The sequence below is a fragment of the Apium graveolens genome, chromosome 5 (assembly GCF_009905375.1).
Source record: "Apium graveolens cultivar Ventura chromosome 5, ASM990537v1, whole genome shotgun sequence".
NCBI classification, from domain to species: domain Eukaryota; kingdom Viridiplantae; phylum Streptophyta; class Magnoliopsida; order Apiales; family Apiaceae; genus Apium; species Apium graveolens.
In genome coordinates this window covers 147,457,875-147,470,025 of record NC_133651.1, presented here as the reverse complement: position 1 = coordinate 147,470,025, position 12,151 = coordinate 147,457,875, and positions in this window count along the sequence as shown.

Sequence of the window (12,151 nt, the reverse complement as noted above, 5' to 3'; positions counted from 1 at the left end):
AGATGACATAGGAAAGGTGACATAAGCATGACATAAGAGAAGGAGGTGTGGTTGATTAATAACCACACAATTTTTCATGGGTAAAAAGGTAATTAATCAAAAACAAAAGCTAGCAACCAAGCAAACAAATCAAAAAACACAAAACACTCCATTTTCTTCATCAAGCTCTCAGATTTCCTTCTTTTTCAAGGATAAGAAAATCCAAATTCAAGCTCCAAGCATTGTTAAATCGTAAGGTAATTATCCAAAGTTCCTTGTACTTAGATATAGTTATCCTATGAATCTAAGCTCCAAATTCCTTCACAATCTCTTCCTAAAAATCATGGAAGAAGATGGTGAATAGTGTTTTTCAAGAACTAAAATTTTTGTTCTTGAGTTTTTGTTTAGATTAAGCTTGGATAAGGACTTTTAAGGGTGATTCCAAGCTAATTACTTGATTCTCCACTCTCCAAGGAAGGTATAACCCCTCCAAACCCTAAATTTACTTGAGTATTAGGTTTAGTTTTGTTGTTATAGTTCATGAGAGGCTTGTTTGTTATGAATGTAGAGGATAGTTGGTGTTGTAATGTTTTGGAGTTGAAATTCTTGGAGTATTGATTAATGAACTTAAGTATAGTTTAAATTCATGTTTGAGAATAGTATAAATTGATAATTTTGAGTTTTTGGGGCTTTTATAGTGAAGTATGGATGGAGTTTGGTTGTGATGTTGATTGTGGGTTGATTGTGGGTTGATTTAGAGTGGTATAAATTTGGGTAATCGCGTAAACATAGCCGTCGTAATGCCCGATTTACCGTAGACTGTTTTTGTTCTTAACCTCAGAACCCTTGAACTCACTGTTAGGTTTTGACCCTTTCCATGTTTAGATAGTTCATGTTACGAGCTTCGTTTTGATATGTGGTACGCTTGAATTCGATGTACGGTTTAGGAGAAACGACCATTTTAAGTAACAGCATTTCGCGACCGAACCATTACCCCTCGCCTTACTTTGAAAGCTTGGTTAAGGACCATAAATGACTAATTGGGGTATGAAACATTTATGTAAAGAGTATTAGGAAGTTGGTAAGGCACTCGCAAAAGAATCGCCTTAAAACTCTTAAGGGTTAATTTATTAAAAATGGTGGAGCCGAGGGTACTCGAGCGACTTAAGTGAATCGTTAAGCGCGAAAGTGAACGTTAGGACTCTAAATGGTTAAAGTCTAGTTTCTTAAGCGACCGGGGTTTAATCGACTTATGTTGTTGTTCATAGGTTATCGGACCCACTCTAAGCTTAAGTCTATTCGGGAGCACTGAGGCAAGTTTTCTATCCGTTATACTGTTGTTGTGATGTATACATTTGTACATGCATTATCTTGTGATAGATGCCTAATGGTTACTTAGCAAATTCTTGCGATATATTGTAGCACGTGATATGGTATATATGCATGCCTGTTTCGAAATCTTGATACATATATATGTTAATTTAGTTGATAATACCTATGCTAGAGATAAGCGGTAATTTGCATATACCCTTAGTATAGGGGACCTAAAGGTGAACATTTTTCTAAAACCGGGAGTCGATGCTCCCGAGTATAATATATATATATATATTTATTTATATATATGAATAGTTTTTAAAACTATGAATCAAATAAGGTTTATTCGATAACTTTATTTTATAAATGAATATTATTTTGAATATTCATTCGAGGGCTTATGACCCCGTTTATTTTATTATTGAATATTATTTTGAATATTCATTCGAGGGCTTATGACTCCGTTTATTTTATTAATGAATATTATTTTGAATATTCATTCGAGGACTTATGACTCTGATTAATTGCTAGTTATTATTCTTTATTTTATTAAGGAATAACGTGTTGATGATCAAACTCACTTTTGATTATTCAAATAAAGATAGTACTTTCGTATAAGTATATCTTTGGTTATTTAATAATCATTGCAAGTATAAGTTTTAAAACTTCTACTTACATTATTTTTATAAAGATTATTCTTTATGGGAATATTATTTAAATAATAATATTCAGATATTTTCTAATATATTGGGACTGATTTATTTTATTAAATCAGTATTACTCCAAACATTCTTAAAAATGTTTGCGAGTCTTCAAAATGATTTTAAAAGTTAGAGCGGATCCCAAAACTCATTTTTATAATATTTAAGATCTTCCTTTCAAAGGGGATTTAAATATTCGCTCAAAACCTGAGGGATCCGGCTCTGTGGTGTGTTTCATATTCGCAACAAGGTTGCTATTTTGATAAAGGAGTTTTTGATTACTTACCCAACACTCGGGAAGTAAAATTCTTGGAACAAGTTAATCCATTAACAGGCATCGCCTGGGAAATATTGGTGAGTTTTCCTTTCCAACTAGATACGACTTCTTGGTGGAGCCGTATCAACAAGTTTCTACTTGGGGAAAGGGGGGACGAGCTTTACGTTTCAGAGTTATGGATTTAATCTGAACTAGGAGTGGCGTAAGTGGTTGAGTAGCGTCGGCCCAGCCTTATTATATTGGTCCAAATGGCCCGGAAGTTCCGCTAAGACGGTCCATTCCTTAGGAATCCAGTGTTTGGTTGACAAGTAAATCCGACAGGTTCTCCTCTACATGTAGAAAATGGTGGGGTTGCACTACTACGACTGATCATCGTAAGTGGTCTTCCTGGCGCGGCAAACTCCCGTAATGAGTTCATCATCCAATTGGATATTTCTGTAACACTACCCAGAGCACTTCGATAGAAAGGCTACGGTTGGGCGATTGTTGAGTGTTGGCAGGGTCAAGTTTTCAAAATGATATTTGCATCAAATGAAGTATCTCATAACTTCATTTTATTTTGATGATATTTTAAAGATTGATTCTATACAAGTTTTGTCTTGTAGCTTAATCTATGGGATGAACTATTTATACATTGAACGGTGGTAGTTCAAGTAGTATTCAGAAAATATATAAGTATATTGGAGTATCTTGTAACTTCATCTTTTTAAACTTATATCTAGTTAATGATTGTCTTATGAATGACAAAGGTTTCAGAAAAACGTTGAGACAAGGTTAGATATATGAGATCACCTTGCAACGATATTTTTATACAGTTATACACTGGAACTCTGTGTGTATTATGCATGGAAGAGGACTTCCAAGATTTTGAAAAGTATATATGTATATATACTGAATATTTTGTGACTTCATCGCATTAAGATATCAGCTTGGTTCATTTCTTCTTGACCAAGACTTTCATGAGTACTATGAGAATGCTCATATATTGTTAATTATTATACATATTATTTCGGTGGGCTTGTTGCTCACCCTTGCTTTCTTCTTTCATCACACAACATCAGATAGACAAGATGAACATGACCAAGCTCCCAATTCGCGAGCGGATAGGAAATGTTCCGCAGTTTCCTATAGGCGTTGATGTCGTTGTAGCTGAGGTAGGAACTACCAATAGGTTAGGCTTTCAACTTTTGATGTACCAGACTTATGTATCTTTATCAATTGTAATAATGGCAAAGAAATGTAAATTTATTCAGAAACCCTTTTAAGGTGTAATGGCACATAATTTTGGAATAAAATGACTCGTGTTATTTTTGGATATTCATCTCTGAGACTATAACTTATGGTGTGTGTGTTTATTGTGGGGTCACAGTACAGAGTAGTTGATTGTTTATTAAGATTGGGTGTTATTAAGGGAAATGGAACTCATGACAACCCGGATCCCCGACCCCGAATTTGGGGGTGTTACAGAAATGGTATCAGAGATAAGCGTTATAAACCTTAGAGATGATGTGACGTTAAGATAATAAGTTCACTCATATAATAAGAACTCTTGCCAAGTTCATAGTCGGGCTACCTAACGTAATACTGACAGTTAAAACCCTTACGGGAACCCTTATAAATATTATGATAGTAACATAATTCGTTCTCGTATAGGGCAGCGGGGCACCGAACCCTGAGGTTCAGGAGCATCAGCATGAGGATGTTTTATTACATGTTGGAGATCAAATTGTGAATCTGATAGAGTACCCTAACGAGGGATCGGATGAGATTCATATTGAGAATGTTACGATTGAGGATGTTATCCCAGAAGGGATTTTTGCTTAGAAGGATCGCGTGGAGGATCCTGGCGAGAATGAAGAGAGGACCGCTGAGGAATTGATGACCGTAGTCAGGGCGACTACCAGAGCAAGAATGGCCGCGAGGGTGGCACTAGAGGATGAAGAGTTACCAAGGGCATAAAGGTTTATGAGGGCAGGAGGAGTGGGGCCTTCCCCGACACCATTTATACCAGTATCAGACCCTCTTCCCGAGGTTCCTGAAGACATCAATGAGGTTCCACCAATTCCTATTCCCTCCCCTGTACAGAGTCTAGCACCTATTGAGGAAATGCCACATTTATCTCCTGCACCATTATCACCTGATACCGTACTTGGTTATCCATTTGGATCTCCTAGGTCTGCACCACCTGCATCCCATGGACTGCTAGATGCTACCACTCAGGCTTCTCTTATCGCCAATTATTATATGACTTTGGGTGGCCTGTTTGAGGCCCGTAATGTTTGGAGTGATCTGCTGGATCGACTTATTGCACCGAGGATTGAGGGTGGGGTACTTCCGACAGGATTAGCTCATAGCATGGAAAGAATTGAGGCTACCACCCGTGTTACAGCTAGAGGCCATCTTGAGGGTCAGATTGATCCAGCTCTACTTGCAACTATCCTAGATCTCATCATCGCTTTAATGGAGCAGGTTAGGGATGTCGTGCGTGCCCGCATTTCTTGATCCATAATAGTGTGCAGAGTCTGAGCAATCTGACAAGAATTTCATGAAGCACCACTTTTGGAGGATTAGCCTAAGCTATGAATGATTAGTTTTAATGACTAGATAATTATCTATGGTAGTACTTTTGGGATAGGAGCGATCAGATCAAATGATGTAATTCTCTTTAATGTGTTCAGTTGTGGTACCCTCGAACAAATGGTTATGTATATATTCATTAATTTTAGTTCAGATCAGTTTGTTTGTGATAAGTTCATATTGTTAATTGCACTATTAACACTTAAGAGAGTGTCATGAAGTTTATAGAACTTGAGAATTAATAATTTGCAATCATGCAAGGACGGAACAAGGGAAAAACTTAAGCAAAGTAAATAAGACAAATATTCAGAGATTCTCAAATTTTTTCCAAGCATTATGCCCCCATGAGGAATAAGATTAGGGGCAAACCTTGAATGTGATAATCAGGGAGGTTGTAATTAAGATATAAGGAACCCATAATATAATGAAGTGGAAAATGAGGATTTTTATGGGGAGTAGGAAGAAATATTTAGACTGAGAAAATAGAAGTCGAGCAAGATAGGAAGAACCAGGATGGTACTCCTATTGGGCAATCCATGGACTTGCCTAAAACAAAACTTATACTTTTACCCCTAACCACTACCTTGAGGAAACAATGTGGTGTGAAATTCTTTCAGGACATTTAAGTCGCTAAGCTCGCAGAGTTCCAAGGAAATAGCTGACCCAGTCGAGGAAAGAGCCTGGCTAAAGGAAATACAGGAATCATTTGAGATTCTAAATGATTGACGAATCATAAAAGACTGTTTCTGTCACTTACCCTCCTAAGAGAGAGACCACCCACTGGTGAAAGACCAAGAAAGGCACGGAGCAAGAGGTTATGATAAACTGATTAAAGTTCAGTCAATTATTTTCGAGAAATTAAATCCCAAGGTTAGGGAGATAGTGTAAAAGCTTTAAAAGCCAGAACAAAGACGGACGAATATGATGAATTATGAATCTAAGATTGTAAAAGTTGTAAAGATTCGTTCGGAGGACAAGAATCCCAGAACGACGTGATGTTTGAAGTAAATAATTAGTGGGTTCATGAAATGATTGTAAGAGAAAGGAAAATAAAAAGAAACTGAAGTGGAAAGGAATATAAAGGCAATAGAGTTTGAGGAATGATAAGGAAGTTGGGTATGAGGAAACCCTAAAGAATCATAGTAATAGAAATAGAAAAATATGTGATCGTCAGGATGAGGATGATTCACTATTGAGCTAAAGTTGATGGTTAAAGGCATAAGAGATGTACATATTGTACCCCCTTTAAGTTGGGAGAATTCGAGGAAACCTTGAGATAGTTTGAAGGATAAATAATGAGACGCGAATAGAGTGAGAAGACAAGAAAGTAGGAAATTAGGAAAATTGGATGAAGGAGGTGACCTTCAGGAATGTGAAGTGTAAGACCGGTGGCATGATACCCAGAAAGGGAGACGCCAGGTATGAGAGACATCCCAACATTGAGATGACTGCTGAGATAAACAACAGAAGAAAATGAGGATTTATTAAGAAGATGTTCACGTTGAACACGACCAATATCTTCCAGAACATCCATGTTATCATTACCAAATTAGGAAAGAAAAGCGGGTAACCCTTGTTATCTTTTGAAGGCCATATGTGTTGACCTCAGTTTGAATAAGGATGCTATTGTGACATTAAGTATAGACTATCGAAGTGAGAATGATTGAATAAGGTAATCTATCAAGTATAAATGACTTGATTTATCCATGGAAGAGTGTAAGTATCTTGTAAAGGTGGAATTAAAGATAAAACCCCGATAACTTGAAATGAATCCTAGGGGAATGCATAAAGGTTGGAATTTCACCCTTAATAGGGAAAGCATGAGTTTTGACAGTATGAATTGGAAAGGATTAAGGTAACAACAACCTTTAAGGATCAGTGGAGAAATTTTTCAGAAGTATATAGACAATGATTCTGGTATCAGTAAATGGTATCTTGATATGCCCTGTGCCTAGGGTGTACCTGATGAAGGATTTAAGGATAACCTTAGAGGTTTTACAAGGAGAAAGGTAATATTCAAAGTTCTCAAGAATAGAAATGTTGATAAAGGAAATATGATGTAATTATAATGATGCCAAGTGGGGCACGTGTTAAACCACGAGAAAGTATGGATCGAACCAGTAAAGGTCAAAATTGTTCAGGGCAATTAGGGCCTAAGATAAAAGATGTTCTAAGTATGATTGAGAGTCAGTCGTGACAGTGATTAACCTCTAAAGACTGAGGCAATAACTTATGGAAAAAAAATGGTGATATTTTTTTTTACTCATCAGATTTTAAGGAAAACATCTTCACATAAACAGTGATTGAAATGAGGTAGAAAATTTATTTGGAGGTGGTTAAAATGACATTGACTGTAAGGAAATTTTACTATCAGGAAAGGCCAAAGAGGTGGCCGACACTTTAAAGGTAAGAGGATAATTATAGGCGCTTGTGCCAAAGGAATACAGTGATGATGGTTAAAGCTGTGAAGGTTGTATTATGGTTTGGAAGATTGACATTCCTTCTGATGAATGTGCAATACCCAACCGTAATAGTAGTTGGTAAAGGTTTAATTCGTGTAATTGCCATGAGCGGGCTATCTATCTCAGAAGGTACTATCTTGAGATAATCCAGGACCATGTTTAAAAAGGACTAAACAAACCTTTGAGTTAAGTCTTCTATTGAAGGCATATGATTAAGAATGGTATTAACCTGCTATCGTTGCTTTGATTGAAACCCTTCTGCAATTTTATCTGCTTCATGTCATGTATGTACATCAGGATCTAGAGTGTTCTTCATGAATCATGAATGGTAATTATGTTACCTCCTTAGGAGAATTCTATACGACATGTATGGACTCCGTATGGTTAGATATTAAGATTTCATGGAAAGTGAATTACGACAGTAGGTCAGTGGTGGACCATAGTAATGCAGCAATGATTCTGCGAGTAATAAGTTGATTACAACCGTGAGAGTTGTATTGGAATGGATGTTGAGATTAAGTACCACTAATCGGGTTGTGGTGATGTATAAGTTATCATTGATAAACTAATTAAGTAGATTATCTACCTATTGAATACTTATTCCTTCTTATCAATAGAGAGTCGTATTACTATACGAGGAAGGTTGCAGTGCAAGCATAGAATTCTAAGTAACGACGATGTATAAAATGAGATTCCAGATTCGATTTTCGATGTCGAGGGAGTTTCAAAGGTGATTGAGTATAAGCTTGAGGAAGAGCATGGGTCCATAGAATGATGGACGGAATAGCAAAAATATTTAAGCATGCAAAATACGATGCTATAATGCTTAATGTTGATTTATATACATATATCTTTTGTTCTCCTATGATAAACCTCTATAGTTCAGAGGTAGATTTCAAGCCAGATATTTTGTGGCGGTATATATTTTAATATATATACAATTCTCTTCAATTCATTCTTTTCTCTCCTTTTCATTTCATGTAAGCTGAGAAGAACAACCCTTCCAGAAGGGGAGGTATTTCCGAATGACTATCTATCTGTGTGATAGAAGCCTAGTAGGATACCATCTATTGTTTAATTGCTTGTCAAGTACTAAAGGTTGGCCACCTTCTGTACTAACTATGCGATATAACAAGTGTTCATGATCATAGTGATCTCTCAACAAATTCCTTTACTTCTATATGATGGATCAAGCTTTCGAAGATAGAAGCAGCTAGAAAGGAAGTAGTATCAGTACAGTGGTATTCTGATTCTAACACGTTCGTGATACTAAGGTTGACGTGGTTATTAAAAGGTTATAGAACGCTAACGAGAAAAAGTGTAGCCAGTATAGTATTATGTACGGAAGATAGTAACGACTACGAACTGGAAAAGAATGGGTATTGAGAAGCAAAAGCTATAATGCTAGAAGCTATGGAAAGAGTCGGTGCAATAGACTTGAAAGAATTTGGAATGATCACTTAACGCGGATTAAGTTTTCTCACGATAATCGATCGTATGTCAGTATCGAGGTATCGCCTTATAAGATCCTTGAGGGAAGATAATGTCGATCTCCCTTATGATAGGATGAAGTTGGAGAGCGCAAGATGCTCGGACCAGCAGTGGTCCAAAGGATCAAGGATATAATAGATTTAATTAGAGGACGGCTGGTAGTAGCCCAAGATGGGCACACGAAGTATGTTGATTTGACACAAAAGGACAAAGAATAGGAAGTAGGGGACCTAGTGCTGTTATATGTATTCCCTTAGAAATGATGGATGAGGTTCGAAAAGAAAGGAAAGGTAAGCCCACGAATGGTTGGACCCTTTGAGGTATTAAGACATATTGGGAAGTTAGCATATGAGCTAGCCCTACCCCCGAACATGTAGCAAGTTCATAACATGTTCCACGTATCAATGTTAAGGAAGTGTAATTCGGATGCCAGATAAATAGGGGCATATGAGCTCATAGTCATGCAACCAGACGTAACCTATATGGAGCAACCAGGAAGGGTTATAGATTGAAAATGGATAAATACTTAGGAGAAGAGTTATCAAACTAGTCAGAGTTTGATGGTAGAACCACAATGTGGGAAAATTACGTAAGAGTTAGAAAGTGCAATGTTAAGAAAGTATCCCTACTCATTTTCTATCTGATTCCGGGACGGAATCCTTTTAAGGAGGGGAGACTGTAATAACCCCAATTTTTAGAATTTTTGAAACCCTTATGAATAGTGTTTTGCTGATTATGCTGAATAAGAAAACTTTTCATGCCACACTATGTAGGGGTTCTTTTATTGATCTTCTAGGATATTATTAGTACTCTATGTGGTATATAAGTGTATGTAAAGATCATCAGAATTCAAATCTGAACACTTTGATTTTTTTCCCGAAAATCCACTAGATACCGAAAGAATTGAGTATAAGGTAACAGGATAAAAAAGGATTTAAATTCAAGGATTATAAGAGAGGCTCATAAAAGGAATATAATGTATTGAGAAAGGTTAAGGAAACCCAAGTAATAAGATCCCGGGTATGATCCCTCAAACGATAAACGAAAACGAAAGTTAAGCGAACCGCATAACAGATCAGCGGTCATTAGCCAAGTAATTAGGAGTTAATCAAGGGGTTAGTGGATGATGATGTCATCACACCAACAAGAGGAAGACAAGTGTAACAAGATGACATAGGAAAGGTGACATAAGCATGACATAAGGGAAGGAGGTGTGGTTGATTAATAACCACACAATTTTTCATGGGTAAAAAGGTAATTAATCAAAAACAAAAGCTAGCAACCAAGCAAACAAATCAAAAAACACAAAACACTCCATTTTCTTCATCAAGCTCTCGGCTTTCCTTCATTTTCAAGGATAAGAAAATCCAAATTCAAGCTCCAAACATTGTTAAATCGTGAGGTAATTATCCAAGGTTCCTTGTACTTAGATATAGTTATCCTATGAATCTAAGCTCCAAATTCCTTCACAATCTCTTCCTAAAAATCATGGAAGAAGATGGTGAATAGTGTTTTTCAAGAACTAAAATTTTTGTTCTTGAGTTTTTGTTTAGATTAAGCTTGGATAAGGACTTTTAAGGGTGATTCCAAGTTATTACTTGATTCTCCACTCTCCAAGGAAGGTATAACCCCTCCAAACCCTAAATTTACTTGAGTATTAGGTTTAGTTTTGTTGTTATAGTTCATGAGAGTCTTGTTTGTTGTGAATGTAGAGGATAGTTGGTGTTGTAATGTTTTGGAGTTGAAATTCTTGGAGTATTGATTAATGAACTTAAGTATAGTTTAAATTCATGTTTGAGAATAGTATAAATTGATAATTTTGAGTTATTGGGGCTGTTATGGTGAAGTATGGATGGAGTTTGGTTGTGATGTTGATTGTGGGTTGATTGTGGGTTGATTTGGAGTGGTATAAATTTGGGTAATCGCGTAAACATAGTCGTCGTAATGCCCGATTTACCGTAGACTGTTTTTGTTCTTAACATCAGAACCCTTGAACTCACTATTAGGTTTTGACCCTTGCCATGTTTAGATAGTTCATGTTACGAGCTTCGTTTTGATATGTGGTACGCTTGAATCCGATGTACGGTTTAGGAGAAACGACCATTTTAAGTAACGGCGTTTCGCGACCGAACCATTACCCATCGCCTCTCTTTGAAACCTTGGTTAAGGACCTTAAATAACTAATTGGAGTATGAAACATTTATGTAAAGAGTATTAGGCAGTTGGTAAGGCACTCACGAAAGAATCGCCTTAAAACTCTTAAGGGTTAATTTATTAAAAATGGTGGAGCCGAGGGTACTCGAGCGACTTAAGTGAATCGTTAAGCGCGAAAGTGAATGTTAGGACTCTAAATGGTTAAAGTCTAGTTTCTTAAGCGACCGGGGTTTAATTCCGACTTATGTTGTTGTTCATAGGTTTTTGGACCCACTCTAAGCTTAAGTCTATCCGGGAGCACTCAGGCAAGTTTTCTATCCGTTATACTGTTGTTGTGATGTATACATTTGTACATGCATTATCTTGTGATAGATGCCTAATGGTTATTTAGCAAATTCTTGCGATATATTGTAGCATGTGATATGGTATATATGCATGCCTGTTTCGAAATCTTGATACATATATCTGTTGATTCAGTTGATAATACCTATGCTAGAGATAAGCGGTAATTTGCATATACCCTTAGTATAGGGGATCCAAAGGTGAACATTTTTCTAAAACAGGGAGTCGATGCTCCCGAGTATAATATATATATATATTTATATATATATGAATAGTTTTTAAAACTTTGAATCAAATAAGGTTTATTCGATAACTTTATTTTATTAATGAATATTATTTTGAATATTCATTCGAGGGCTTATGACCCCGTTTATTTTATTATTGAATATTATTTTGAATATTCATTCGAGGGCTTATGACTCCGTTTATTTTATTAATGAATATTATTTTGAATATTCATTCGAGGACTTATGACTCTGATTAATTGCTAGTTATTATTCTTTATTTTATTAAGGAATAATGTGTTGATGATCAAACTCACTTTTGATTATTCAAATAAAGATAGTACTTTCGTATAAGTATATCTTTGGTTATTTAATAATCATTGCAAGTATAAGTTTTAAAACTTCTACTTCAATTATTTTTATAAAGATTATTCTTTATGGGAATATTATTTAAATAATAATATTCAGATATTTTCTAATATATTGGGACTGATTTATTTTATTAAGTCAGCATTACTCCAAATATTCTTAAAAATGTTTGCAAGTCTTCAAAATTATTTTAAAAGTTAGAGCGGATCCCAAAACTCATTTTTATAATATTTAAGATCTTCCTTTCAAAGGGGATTTAAA